The sequence below is a fragment of the Electrona antarctica genome, assembly GCF_951216825.1.
Source record: "Electrona antarctica genome assembly, chromosome: 11".
Taxonomy (NCBI): domain Eukaryota; kingdom Metazoa; phylum Chordata; class Actinopteri; order Myctophiformes; family Myctophidae; genus Electrona; species Electrona antarctica.
The window spans coordinates 16861315-16875312 of NC_136792.1; the positions used below are offsets into that span (position 1 = coordinate 16861315).

General features: G+C 42.5%; 1 protein-coding gene across 2 annotated transcripts in view; it reads right to left on the minus strand.

Annotated features, from left to right (window-relative positions):
* The window catches only part of LOC306932384 (leucine-rich repeat and fibronectin type III domain-containing protein 1-like), a 173130-nt gene that overhangs the window by 26823 nt on the left and 132309 nt on the right, over nucleotides 1-13998 (minus strand). Inside the window, exon 3 of one of the 2 annotated variants that reach the window (XM_079514176.1) lies at nucleotides 3351-3465. The exons of the other annotated variant lie outside the window; for it this stretch is intronic. The gene's annotated coding sequence lies outside the window, so the exon portion shown is untranslated. The remainder of the gene's footprint in view (nucleotides 1-3350; nucleotides 3466-13998) is intronic. 2 annotated transcript variants of the gene reach the window in all.

The window sequence follows — 13998 nt, forward strand, 5'->3', positions numbered from 1 at the left end:
AATACTTAGTAGAAGTAGATGACAGAATATAGGAGAGGAGAACAGGATGTGCAGTGGTACTGAGTTGATTCCTACAGTCTTTGGTATTTTTAGTGCACACAGTAAAATCCTATTAGTTGGGTCCATTTGGTTACATTTGTACACTTATCAGGGTTAAATTAACACCTAGAATTTGGCTGTTTAATAACATGTCCTAGTTTTGCCTTTGCTGTAAGTCCTGATGAAGCACATTTTTACACGCTAGTTCAATTAATACTGAAGATGTTGTGCTGGGTATTTACCACATGTTCATGGAATACTGCAAACACTGAACTACTGTATTCATGGATTTATATGCCGACACACTGGAGAAGCCTGTGCTATGCTATACATCTTGTTACCACCTGCATACGGTACTTGATAACTTAAGTATAAACTGCACTCAGAAGAACAGATGGGCAAAGATGTCTGAAGAATACAAATGGGCTGCAATTGCTCTACTTTTCCAACATACATTGTGTTTTTATTTGACAGATGAGGGCAAAATAATTTGCTTTGAAAGGACTAATTAAAATGTGAGTATTGTTTTCTATGACAGAAACAGTTCAGGATGTCCCATGATGTTGCACTAAATTATGCACGATGTAGGGCATTGTAGGCCTGTTGTGGATTGGAGGGGACACGTTTTTCCCCATTTCATTATTTTGTGTAGCCAATGATTTTGTTTTACCCCTTTTGTCTCTTCTGTGTTTTGCCACCGTTATGGTAACACTTTATATTAAGGTCACCTTTATAATGCATTATAAGCTAATTTATAATACATTATAATGTGCTTATAAGGCATTATAACACTCGTTATAAATGTTTGTAATCATGTATAACAACTTATAACCACGTTTATAAGATATTATAAGTGCTGGTCATAATGCATTATTATGCTCAGTGGAACAGCACTATTATAACTTAGGTGGTTATAAAGGCACATAGAGACGTGCTGTAATGTCTGTGTCATAATGCATTATAACCAATGTGTTTATTAAATGGAATAATGTCTTATAAACATCAATAATATGCTAAAGCGTATTATACAAAGTTTTGTCACTTTACTTAAAGGTCACAAAGTCATGCTATAGGGTATTATAAAATGATACAACTGCTAATAACCATTAAAGAATGTTGCCACTTTACTTAAAGGTCTCAAAGTCCTGCTATAGCATATTATTGATGCTTATAAGACATTATTCCATTTAATACACATTGGTTATAAATAATGCATTATGACAGACATTATAGCACTTCTCTATGTGCCTTTATAACCACCTAAGTTATAATAGTTATAATGTGCTGTTCCACTGAGCATAATAATGCATTATGACCAGCACTTATGTTATAAACGTGGTTATAAGTTGTTATACATGATTACAAACATTTATAACGAGTGTTATAATACCTTATAAGCACATTATAATGCAATATAAATGTGCTATAATGCATTATAAAGACGACCTTAATATAAAGTGTTACCGTTTTTTTTTACACAAAATGATGTTGATAATATGTATATTGACCAAAAAACAAATATAAAGAAAATAATAAAGATATAGGGTGCTGGTCCTTTAAGAAAAGCGTAGGCGGGGTCTAACGTCAGCACACATAGACCCGGAAGAGTTACAGCAACAACACTCCAGGGACTAACCTGTCATATCATCTAGAACAGATGTAAACAAAAAACAATTGCGTGATTGAATAAGAGTTCTAGCGTTTGATCCGCAGTTCCGCACGGACGGTAAATCCGCTAATTCGTTATGGAACGCTCGGCATGTTATTATTATGAAAAAAAATCAGTGACGAATGGATACGTGTCTTCATACGGTAAGAAAACAGCTTGTGCGCACCTCCCCTTTAAACAGCCCCCTGTGGACAGGCCCCGCCACAGCCCACAGGATTAGCTATAGCGCAGTGACAAAGAATGCCCTCCCGCCCAGTTTCCCTGCCATTGGAGATGGCCAATTGGGTTTGTACAGACGCTCAGCAAGCCGGAAGCCCTGGAGTGGATTAAAACACCCTATCGAGGGTATGCGTGTGACATCATCATCATACCGGGAAGTTATGCGGGAACGCCTACTGAGTGGCAAAAAACTACTTTCTGGCCTTGACAGCCCATACATCCAAACAGAACAGCATTAAATTGCGGTTCCCAAATGTTTTTGGCCGTGCACCCCCTGTTACCTCCTGACCACAAGGGGTGCACGCACCACAGTTTGGGAACCCCTGCCAAACGATGTTAAAAAACATTAAACTCACTTTGACACTCGATTTGCCACTCACTTTATGCATGTGCATACCCTCTATAAGCCATGATGTTGGATACTGGTACTTTACCCCTGAGCCACCTGAGTGGCCTGGACAAAGGCATGTTGAAGTCAGCAACACTAGCGGGCAAATTAGGAACAACCCCGCAAACAGCAAATGAACCAAAGGAGAACAAGTGGACATCATATTCCTGCTTCAAGTGATCACCCCTGACCGCAGAAACTACAATCAGGGATCCTCCTAACCGCAGAGGGTCAGAGGTGTGTAGAGTAAACCAAAGCCCCCCAACGCAAGGGGGGCGGCCTTCGAACGACCCTTTTCCAACTGCCTCATCATTTGCAGTGACATTTTCAGGCTGTAGCAACACCATGCAGGCAGATGTTAAGGGGATATAAGGTAATATACTTTACTACACAAGTCCTGGAAATGACTGACTACTCTCTCGAGACACAGCACAGATCATTAAACTCTGGCCTTCCATGTAGCAGACGTTAATTAGTCTCATATTATTAATAGTCTTGTATAGATAATGATCTTATTTGTTGGACTTTTGAATGTTAAATCAATTCCCCTGCTATTGTATCCCTGCTAGTGCTATGTCCTTGGTCATATTCAGGCTGTAATATAACCTCTCTGCACCTGTAATTTCCTTGTGCTGTCTTTTCATAATTTCTCAGCTGTGTACCGCAGTGTTTCTCAACCTGTGGGTTGGGCCCACTGGTGGGCCATGAGGGTATTACAAAAATGCCCCCCAAATAATTGGCATAAACATTCATATTTACCGGTAAAACATATACAGCATATATGTTTAAAAGATTTTAAAATGGAATGCACGTGTTGTGGCCATCTGACTCAGATGGGTGGGCCGCGAACACTTTAAAGATTTCCAAGTGGGACCTGATCCAGAAAAGGTTGAGAAACACTGTATAACACAGCATCTTCTGCCAACAAACACCACAGATCCAGAGATCATTAGTTAGGCGCCCTGCTTACAGAGGGGAGTTAGTCTGCAGTGGCTCGGAAATCAAGGGTTAGGCAGGGTTTCACAGCACACTCACCAGATATCAAGCCCCAGTCTCCATCGCTTATTTCATCCTGTTCATGGCAGCCCAAGCTCTGGCAGGAGGGAGACTTCCAGTGTCTGGCATCAGAGGAAAAGCACCACCTAGAGACCTGGAGACACAACATGCAGGCTTATTGTAGTTAGGAAAACACATTTTAGTTGACTTAACTGAATGTTTACAAAACAAACTAAAACTAACTGAAATCATAGAGAAAATGTCCTTAACTTTATACATATATAAAAAAGATCTATAAGTTTATAATGAGTCACATCGTGACTAAAGATAGTTTTTCATCTTGGAGCTCAGGCAATAAGGTTAAGTGAAGCTGACAGAAATAAATTGTTTTTAGATGTGGGAGGACAGTCTACTACGTATTCACACCTCTTCAATGTGCATACGCCATGGTTTAATTCAATTTAAGATACTACATCGACTTCACTATTCAGGGGATAAGCTGGCCAGGCTCTTTAACATGCCAGACCCTGGATGCCCAAGATGCAGCCAGACCCCAGCCTCGTTAGGCTCCCTCACTACCTACTGGAAGCGGATATTTGACGTATTCTCTCATATTGTATGATATATAGGTTGTATATGTTTGTGTGTTTTGTGTTTTCTTGCATACATGTGTATTGTCATGTGAAGAAATGTAAAAATAAAGTTTACAAAAAAATAAAAATAAATAAAAAATAAAATAAAATAAATTGTTTTCAAGTTCGTCATTTAGTTACACAGGTCTTCATCATGCCGGGTGGCCTACCCCAGGACTGTGTATTTTCTCTAAGAACAAATTGTCATGCGATTCACAAATAGGGGTGTAGAGCTCTGTTATGTGCGGATCACAGGTGTTCCCTTTGTCTGCAAGTCAGAGGCACACACTCACGTGGAGAATGAGATCATTTGCATTCTTCCACGCCCCATTTAAGACCATAACATCGGAAACGTGAGACGAAAAACATCATCGCTCTTCAAAGTGGACAGCTCTACAAGATTACATACAATGCAGTGGGACGCACCACCTGGCAACTTGTAGATCAGCACAAGCGAGTCCCTCATGCGCTAATCTGCTGAACATTAATAAAGTTAATAGCCTACTCTCACGTGTAATGAAAATAAGAAGTTCATTTTTTAAAGTTTAACCTCACAACCAAAGGCTTGGAATGGATATTATATACTAAGTATATCATATTTACACCGGTAAGCCCTTTTTTTTAAATTTTTTATAATATTTATTTTATTTGGAAAAAGCAGTAGAATAACAGCATTTCTATGCATACATAGGACACAAGTGTAGTTCCCAAGGATGTTTTTTTCCCACCCCTCTTCCCTCCCTCCCCCCTCCAAGTGACTCCATCTCCAGTGTCTCTGTAACTTCCTTGCTTTCTTCAGGACTACATATGGCATCAGGTCAACACTTAACAAGGGCAAAGGGCAATATCGCTTCAGAGTGTACATTTCAGAAAGGAGAAAAAGAAGAAAGAGTGGGCAGACAAAAGAAAAAGACAGAAAAAAAACAACAACAACCAAAAAAACGAAAGTATTTACAATATTGCTGAGGGGGACAAAAACAAAACAGCTTTGGATTTCGACCATGAGAAGAGGAAGGGTGTCTTAAACATTTTCTACAAAGATCATAAAGCAGGGGTAAGCCCTTTCTACTGAACAATTGCTCAGTCACCATTGCTGAGGTAAAAAGATGATGATGCATGGAATCTGCCAATACCTGATCAATTATTATCAGAGCTTTATTGATTACTGAGGGGAATCTGTCATTTGGACTAACATATCCTCCACTGTCCTTAATAGCGTGACATTGGAGGGGCACGGTGGCATAGTCGGTAGAGCTGCCGCCTCACAGCTAGAAGGTCCTGGGTTCGATTCCTGCTGTGGGCGTGTTCTTTCCTCAATCATCAGTGCCCATACCCAAGGTGGGGTTGGCAAAATGACCTTTCTGTGTGGAGTTTGCATGTTCTCCCCGTGTCCCTTAGTGTAGGTATCCTCACAAAAACATGCATTAATCCTGGTCCTCCCCTGCCTGATGGAGGGGAAAGGAACTGGTTGGAATAACGTGTTCCTTCCACGCGCTACGTTCGGGGAAACGTGTCCCTTAGTGTAGGTATCCTCACAAAAACATGCATTAATCCTGGTCCTCCCCTGCCTGATGGAGGGGAAAGGAACTGGTTGGAATAACGTGTTCCTTCCACGCGCTACGTTCGGGGAAACGCCCCCCCCCCCCCCCCCCCCCCCCCCCGTCCCCCCCGTCATTTGAAAAGAAGCGGCTTTAACTCCTCATATATTGAAGGAAACATGAGGTCAGTCCGTTGCTCTCCCCAGGTTGGCGGTGAGTGTAGACCCCAGGATTACAACAGACAATTGAAACTGGGTGAAAAAATGGGTTTGTGGGATATGTATTTTTAAATAAATCAAAAATAGCAAGGTTTGGCACAATTGTAATTGATTTTGCATGAAGAATAAGGGATTCTAATGAGATTTGGTCCCATGTAAATCTGCCGATAAGTAGGCCTACAAAATATGTGTAAAAACAAGCTTAGTGAATGAGGCACAATGTGTATCGATTTGTTTGCATTTTGGACAAAATCTGTAGTAGCAAAAACGGTGTTATGAAGAAAATGCTATAAAGTTGTGAAGATAACGTTATCTAGGTTATAGGTGTGAAGATAACGTGAAGCAGACTTTTTGACACATTTGGGGAGGAGTTTCTTTCTTGTCTTGGAATGGGAATGTGTGCAAAGTTTAATGTCTATGTCTTACATTAGCTTCCCCTGCGTGCGGGCACGCACACACATGCACACGCGCACGCACACGCACACGCACACACACACACACACACACACACACACACACACACACACACACACACACACACACACACACACACACACACACACACACACACACCTCGCCTCCTGGCCGTTCCAGCCTGCGGCGTAGACAAATATTTAGCTAGGGACAGATTGAGATTACACAGTAAAATCCTAATGTAAAAACAGACACAAAAGGTACCCATAGGGGTGTTCATTGAACTCCGAGATAGTTTAACACAGGTGAGGTGATTCTCTGTGTACTCCTTTTCCCCAATTAATGGCATTGGGTGAGACACTGATTTCCAAACGAATCCAAGAGTAGCATAAATAACAGGAAAAGGTACTAGAGAAGAATTGAGTATGGGAAACCATAGCTATAAATGTGTCTTATCATTACATTTTCATTCCTTCATTGTAGCTAAAGAAGAACAAAGTGTGAAGAGTTGCAATATGAAAAATGTATCATATTTGGACAGAGCTTTGTAATCTATCCATGGGTAACAAAACATGGAGAATCTGTCACTCCTGGGTATGTTTTGTGACTTAGAATGGAGGGTGATTAATGCATCCAAAACATTGCAATATATTTAACACTAGATTACAGTCTTACGTACAGTCTATATGTTAACATATAGCTGAAGAAGCAGTCCTAATGTGGACAAATATTGTATATTGTTTTGGTTATTTAAATTCATGCAGGAGCCTATTTTTACTTTTCTTCTACAGTTGATCTTTCTTCTACTTTGGCTGTCGGATTTGCCAAGGTCATGAAGTGATTTGTCTCCGAAAACCTACACATTACACGTCACCGCTCTGCTGGCAGAAAGGTAACATGCAATCCAAGAAAGATTACCATATGACTCTGATTTGTCTATGCAGAACCTTTCATGCATGAAAACACAATTCTCCACTTACATTTCTGGCAGTCCTATTTGTATTCAGAGACAAGCTACGGGGTTGCCACCGTCAGTTATTCATCCATTCAGCTAAGTATTTATGAAATACGTTTTCCTTTGTGATACATCATTCAAATCCGCCACAATTAATCCTAATATCGAGTCATAGCTAGAGTTTAGGGGAGACTGAGAGAGGGAGAAAAACACAAACTTACATTAAGAATGTTATTATTACTTTATTTATGTTTACTAGACCGGTGCCCGGCTGTAGAGCACCGAGTCGGTAACGAAGGAAGTTGGAGATCCATGCCCCACCCGGCTATGAAATACCCGTTGTACCCGTGTCAGAGTACCCGTTCCATCCATCTATCTGTGTCCCTTTTATGCCCATATATGGAGATTTCTGTATCTGTCTCTCTGTGTCCATTTATTCCTATATATGGAGCTCTATGTTTTTTTTCGTTTAGTAGGCCTACTTTTTTTTACAGTTTGCTAATGAACACAGTGGTACGCTTTCAGTTCACAACGAACACATTCAATTGTTTCAGCATCTTGTTTCAACATTTCAGCATGATCAATGATCAACAGTAAATAATTAAATTGTTTCAGCAATAATAGGGACAGCTTGAGCGGCACATTTCTCGTGCCACGTTCAAGAGCTTGTTGCCAGGAGGAAAACGCTTTGCGTGTAAACGCGTTCGATGGGATCGGAGCACCCAGCTCCACAGCTTTAGAGCAAAGGCTACAAAACACTGTCTTTAGTAGAGTCGTACGTGATCCAGGCAAATGTCTCTTTCCAAGTGGCTTGATATTTGCACCCTCGGGCTGCAGGCTGCTGCTGACACTTTTAGATATTACGGAATTCACCCTTTGTCAGACTTCTGATTGGTCCCTGACTGACTAACCAGCAGGCTCTTTCTGACTTGTTCCGCCCTGGTTCCGCCTTGTTTATGTTGAATTTGCTAAAACATCATTTTTGGAAAAAAACTAAAAACAAACATGATATGCCCAGTCACCTGCATGCTGTGCCTGTGATGTTCCTTTTTACTGACACCAAGTTTAAAATAAGAATTGAACGCACAGAATATCAATACGAAGCAACTGAAAAACACGTTATTTCAATGGTAGTGGATGGATAGTAAGGATTTTTGTCCAACCACGATACAGCAACCAATGGGTGCGAAGAGGGGCACAACCATGGCTTGACTTGACAAAGGGTGAATTATTAGCTCTTAAAAGAGCCGTTGTGTTGGACTGACAGTGCTGTCCGCCTCGGCAGCATCGTCTGGGTCGCGGCGGCGCCGAATTGTAGCATCGACTGGACGAGTCTTTGGCTGGAGGTGGCTTCATCGTAGTCAAATGGAAATAAAGCCTGTACTGTACTGCAGTGCAACATTTATAGTCTACCTGGCAGCAGAACAAAAGCCACCTTATTGGCATTTGAATACCTGTTCGCCCACCCCCCCGTAAAGGTGTGTGCCTATGTGACAAAATGACCAGGGGGAGGGGAGCTTCAGCCTTCATTCAGTGGGTGCTATTTGGCTACCTATTGTGTCAGTGGGCGCTTCAGCCCTCAAGCACTCCCGGACTCGATGCAGTTGTCTCTAGGTATGCAGTGATCACGTCTTCACCTGGCGCCGCAGTGTGATAAGTCAGCTCAGGACACACCTGTCTCGCTTCTCCAATATAGCTTTCCTTCACCACGGAAATCAAATACGCCCCACTTCCCTTTCCTCCTCCAACTCCCTCGCCAACCCCCACCCCCCCCCCCCCCCCCCCCAGCTCCTGATATGAAGTGGAAAGATCAATAATTCTTCAATGCTTTGCTACTTTGGCCAAAGCACACATTCTGTCAAGTCATTATGCATCCGTGTGATTTGTTCATATCTGTGTGCGACCGAGGCGCTTGTTAGGGAGACAGTTACTCTCCTGCGTTGCAAGCCAGACAACTTATAGAGTGAGCTGCTGTGATAACAGGAGAGACTGTGGCTTCTCTTTTTTCTTCAAAACAGTTATGTCTGTCTCTCCCACAGGAGAATGGAGATGAATGCCATGAGGCCAGGTCAGCCAATCAGTGTGACCTGATAAAAACACTCCGTTTGGTGTATACGGTACTTTAATGCATAAAACGCTAAATGTGCTCTTTTCAAAAGCGACAACACAGACTGTAATTTGGTGAATGTATAACGATGATTCATTTCAGGTTAAAAGTGCTTTCCACTGTACAGTACTGTACTCTTCTCATAACTAAAGAAAACTCCCTAGATCATAACATATTGTCCGTTTTCTGCCATGGCAAAATGAAACGTTTTAAATGCTGTAAGGGTTGCAGATTTTCATCCTCTGAGATATCAGCTCTTACCCGAAGAAGAAACGTAAACTGCTGCAAAATCCCTCAGGCATCTCATTACATCAGATCATGCTGACCTCATCTAAGGAGACAAAAACATGCCTTGGAGTCCAAATCAATTATAGATTTTACTGAATGTCTTCAAACTGCACACTATTCTCTGAGCCATGGCATTGATGTCAGAATGACAACCTCTGTGCTTTGCCATCAGATAAAATAGGACCATCCATTGCATTTAATAGGCCGTAAAATAGGAAATCGATTCCACTGTGGCCAAGTGAGAAGCTCATTGTATATTAATCACTGACTTTAATTATTTTTGAATTGTAAAGGTCTTTCTTGGTGAGAAATGTCATATTTCAGCAGAATGGCTCCTTTTCCTAAACTGTGCTGATGACAGAGCTTGGAATGAAGACAAGCACTACACTGTTAGAGGAGGCTCTTGAAAGGACACTGAGAAAGTCACTGACTCAGCATGCCATTTGATCTAATAGTGCGGTTGTGGAGAGGTGTAGACTGACCTGATAGCTGTCACTACTTTGAAGTCAAATTCATCCTCAGCATATCAATGACAAAACATAGCAGAATATCTCCCTTTCTTTAGGCTCTAAATTCATTTACAGCCTGCGCCATAAATATGATTTATGTTCACACACAAAACATTGTATAGCATACATACAACAACATATAAATCATAATATGTATTCATGGATTTTCAGTAACAACGTTCCCTGACTTCCCTCCATACAAACTTTAATTGTATCTAACAAAATGGAAGCCTCGAACAGCCATGCCCTGAATACATCATCATATTGAAAAGGTGTCATAACAATAAACATTGAGTAGAAACACTTGAAATATATATAATTTCCTAATAACCAAATAAAGCCATATTATTCCCCATGCTTGATGTTATCCAAAAGAGTCTGGTTAGGGATGCAAACAACCACTAAACTGCAGTGATTGGTTAGGACAAATAGCCATTCTGGCTTGAACAGTTTGCACTAATCTAAAACACCATCAAAGATTAATGAATGCCAATATCCCACTGGCATGACTCTGACTTAACTGAGCTCTCTACTTGGAATTAAAGGAGATGGTTTCAAAGAAAATTGCTTGTAGTAGCAGTTTGATTGACTAATTAGCTTTTTTATTAGCTTCTACAAACCTTTGGCATTAGAGGTCAAGTCAAAGATGAACGGCCTCCCTGCTAAGCGATCAATAGTGATGAATGTGGTGTTGGGGGGCAGGGATACGACAGGACCTGAGGCAACAGGATTAGGATAGGATCATGCACACCCATGTTTGGTGGCTATTAAGCCTGGTACTGTAGCTGGCAGTGTTATAGTAACACATTAAGTAATACATTGTTTACACACACTAATACTAGTACTTTCATTAGTAAGTAGTAACAAAGTAATAGCACATTACTTTTACAAATTGTGAAATATTACAGTTATGTGTAAATTACATTACTTTCAGAATTACTTACATTTGTTTACGCTTCCAACATGAATGTCAATGCATTTTGCCAACCAGTCGCTATCTAGACTTTTATTATATTGTTAAAAATCACACTTGTGTGAAGTGAGGGGCACTCATCATCATACATCATCACATTCCGGCTAATCAATTTTGGCGTCCTCACTTTTCTGTCCTCACTTTTTAAGTGGTGCAACCACTTCCTTACGCAGCTTTGTGTGTCTGTGGGTGGCTGGCTGGCTGGCTGGCTGGCTGGCTGGCTGTGTCCGTCCCTGGCTGCTGTCTGAGCACGAAAATAGCGCTTGTTGGTTTTCACAACCAAGTGTCACTGTTGCGCAGCCTAACACAAACACACATATTAACTGTATATATGATGATTTCGGGTGTGACAGTACAGTACAGTACAGTACAGTACAGTACAGTACAGTACAGTACAGTACAGTACAGTACAGTACAGTACAGTACAGGGACCCCCACACGGTAACTCTGTCATTTCTCGACCGTTTCGGACACGGGACGGCTTGCCGGAACCGGGCCGGCACCCTGGGCACGTTCCTGTGGGTCTGGAATTTCCGGGGACGCCCACACGGACTTGCACCATTTACTTCACACGGGTGTGATTTTAAGCTCTCAGCCAGTCAAATCATCGCTATGGGGTACACACGCACACACAAAGCTGGGCATAGGAGGGGCTAGCGCCCCTCAAAAACTAGACCTGTGGCCGTTGGGCACTGGCCTACTTGGGAACGATGCAAGTTGGGAACAATGAAAATCAAGAATGCATGCCCCACACTAGTATGCAATACCCGTTATGTCCATTGTCATAGCATCCGCATTAAGTGCTTTACAGAGTCGAACGTAATCGACGAAAGAAGCACTACGCAACGGAGGGTGAGAGAAATTTCTCCCCTTGCGTCACGTCAGTTACGTTACGTGATCCGTCGGTCTTGGAGTGAATCCCAATCCGACGGAGCAAAAAGCGGTCCTTGACGCAAGCAGAGCAAAAATACCCCTGGGACCCTGAGGCAGCAGAGAGCAAGGTTTTGTTTCCTCCTCTGCTCCTACCCCGTATTCACCCATCAGTCTGTTGTGTTTCCTCCTCTGCTCCTACCCCCGTATTCACCCATCAGTCTGTTTTGTTTCCTCCTCTGCTCCTACCCCCGTATTCACCCATCAGTCTGTCTGTTTCCTCCTCTGCTCCTACCCCCGTATTCACCCATCAGTCTGTTTTGTTTCCTCCTCTGCTCCTACCCCCGTATTCACCCATCAGTCTGTCTGTTTCCTCCTCTGCTCCTACCCCCGTATTCACCCATCAGTCTGTTTCCTCCTCTGCTCCTACCCCCGTATTCACCCATCAGTCTGTTTCCTCCTCTGCTCCTACCCCCGTATTCACCCATCAGTCTGTTTCCTCCTCTGCTCCTACCCCCGTATTCACCCATCAGTCTGTTTCCTCCTCTGCTCCTACCCCCGTATTCACCCATCAGTCTGTTTCCTCCTCTGCTCCTACCCCCGTATTCACCCATCAGTCTGTTTCCTCCTCTGCTCCTACCCCCGTATTCACCCATCAGTCTGTTTCCTCCTCTGCTCCTACCCCCGTATTCACCCATCAGTCTGTTTCCTCCTCTGCTCCTACCCCCGTATTCACCCATCAGTCTGTTTCCTCCTCTGCTCCTACCCCCGTATTCACCCATCAGTCTGTTTCCTCCTCTGCTCCTACCCCCGTATTCACCCATCAGTCTGTTTCCTCCTCTGCTCCTACCCCCGTATTCACCCATCAGTCTGTTTCCTCCTCTGCTATATAATAATCTGCATAATGTTTCATTAGAATAAACAAGTTTCAAGCTTGCATTCTGGGACAGCTTCATAGTGTCACAGCTGCCATCTAGTGGACGAATAGATGATTGCACAATTATAGTGATTATAGACCGACGTAAGCCTACAATAGCGACGAAGGGACTATGTAAATACTTAAAATAAACTTGCGTTTTTTGTGTGCGTTTGACTCCCCCACGCAAGGCACAAAGGGACTCTGTCCAGGCCTTTAACCGTCCATCTGTCCGTGTCCCTTTTGTGTCCATTGAATGCATGAAGAATGTTGTTGTGAAGAGTGAACTGACTAAGTAATCAAATGGCAGGTGTGGGTAATTCGGCAGTGTAGGCTGGGGTTGCCATGGCAATCAATTGGCTCAGGCAGAGCCTGGAAATTGGACAGGCGTGGGGACTTTATTAGGTCCACTGACAGAGCCTGACCAGAGCCTTTTCTGGAGATTCTGGACAACCGTGTATCCGACCGACTCAAAGCCGGGCTCCGCACTCCCTGTGGTGGTGTGGAGCGCGTGTGTCGAATTTGAAGTCGGTGGGGCGAACGGTTCTCGAGTTACGTGGATTACAGACATACATACCGAACGTAAACACTGCAGAGACTTGGTGCATTAATTGTAAGTTACTGTATACTGTGTGTTGATGGAGGCGTCTATTGCAGAGTGGTTGCACAACTCCAATTTGTCTCCATCTCGTAGATCAATTTACCGGGTGCATGGTCGGGACAAACACTTTAAACCAAAAGAATACCAGCACTCACGGAATTGTCCTTAAAGGCACTTATATATTGTTTCATAAGGTACGTATGGTATGCATTGCTGCACACAAACAGCACGGCAACGAACGCATTTCGGCTTGAAGACTTCGTCAGCGTTGTATGCTAAAGAAACAGATGGCTGTTTACTTCACATATGTTTTGCTGACGTAAAGTAACAAATACGTCAGCACTGTTAAATAATTATAAAATGTTAACGGTACCTATTATCACCCCTTAATAGATTGACACAATAATTATTGTTCTCTGCATGAATCATGAATCTCTGTCCTGAATTAGAACCGAACATGAGTCATGTTCACGCCGTCTGTGATAGTCAACAAGAACATCTTCTAATAACTACACTGCATAACTAATACATTTTCAGACGAGCATCAGAAAAGCATTAGTCACAATGTTATTTGTGTTGTTACGTATATATGCAATTCAGAGATACTGCCACATTTTCTTTCAATTCAACTACTTTGGTGGTGGATGCGTGGATTTGATTGCAACC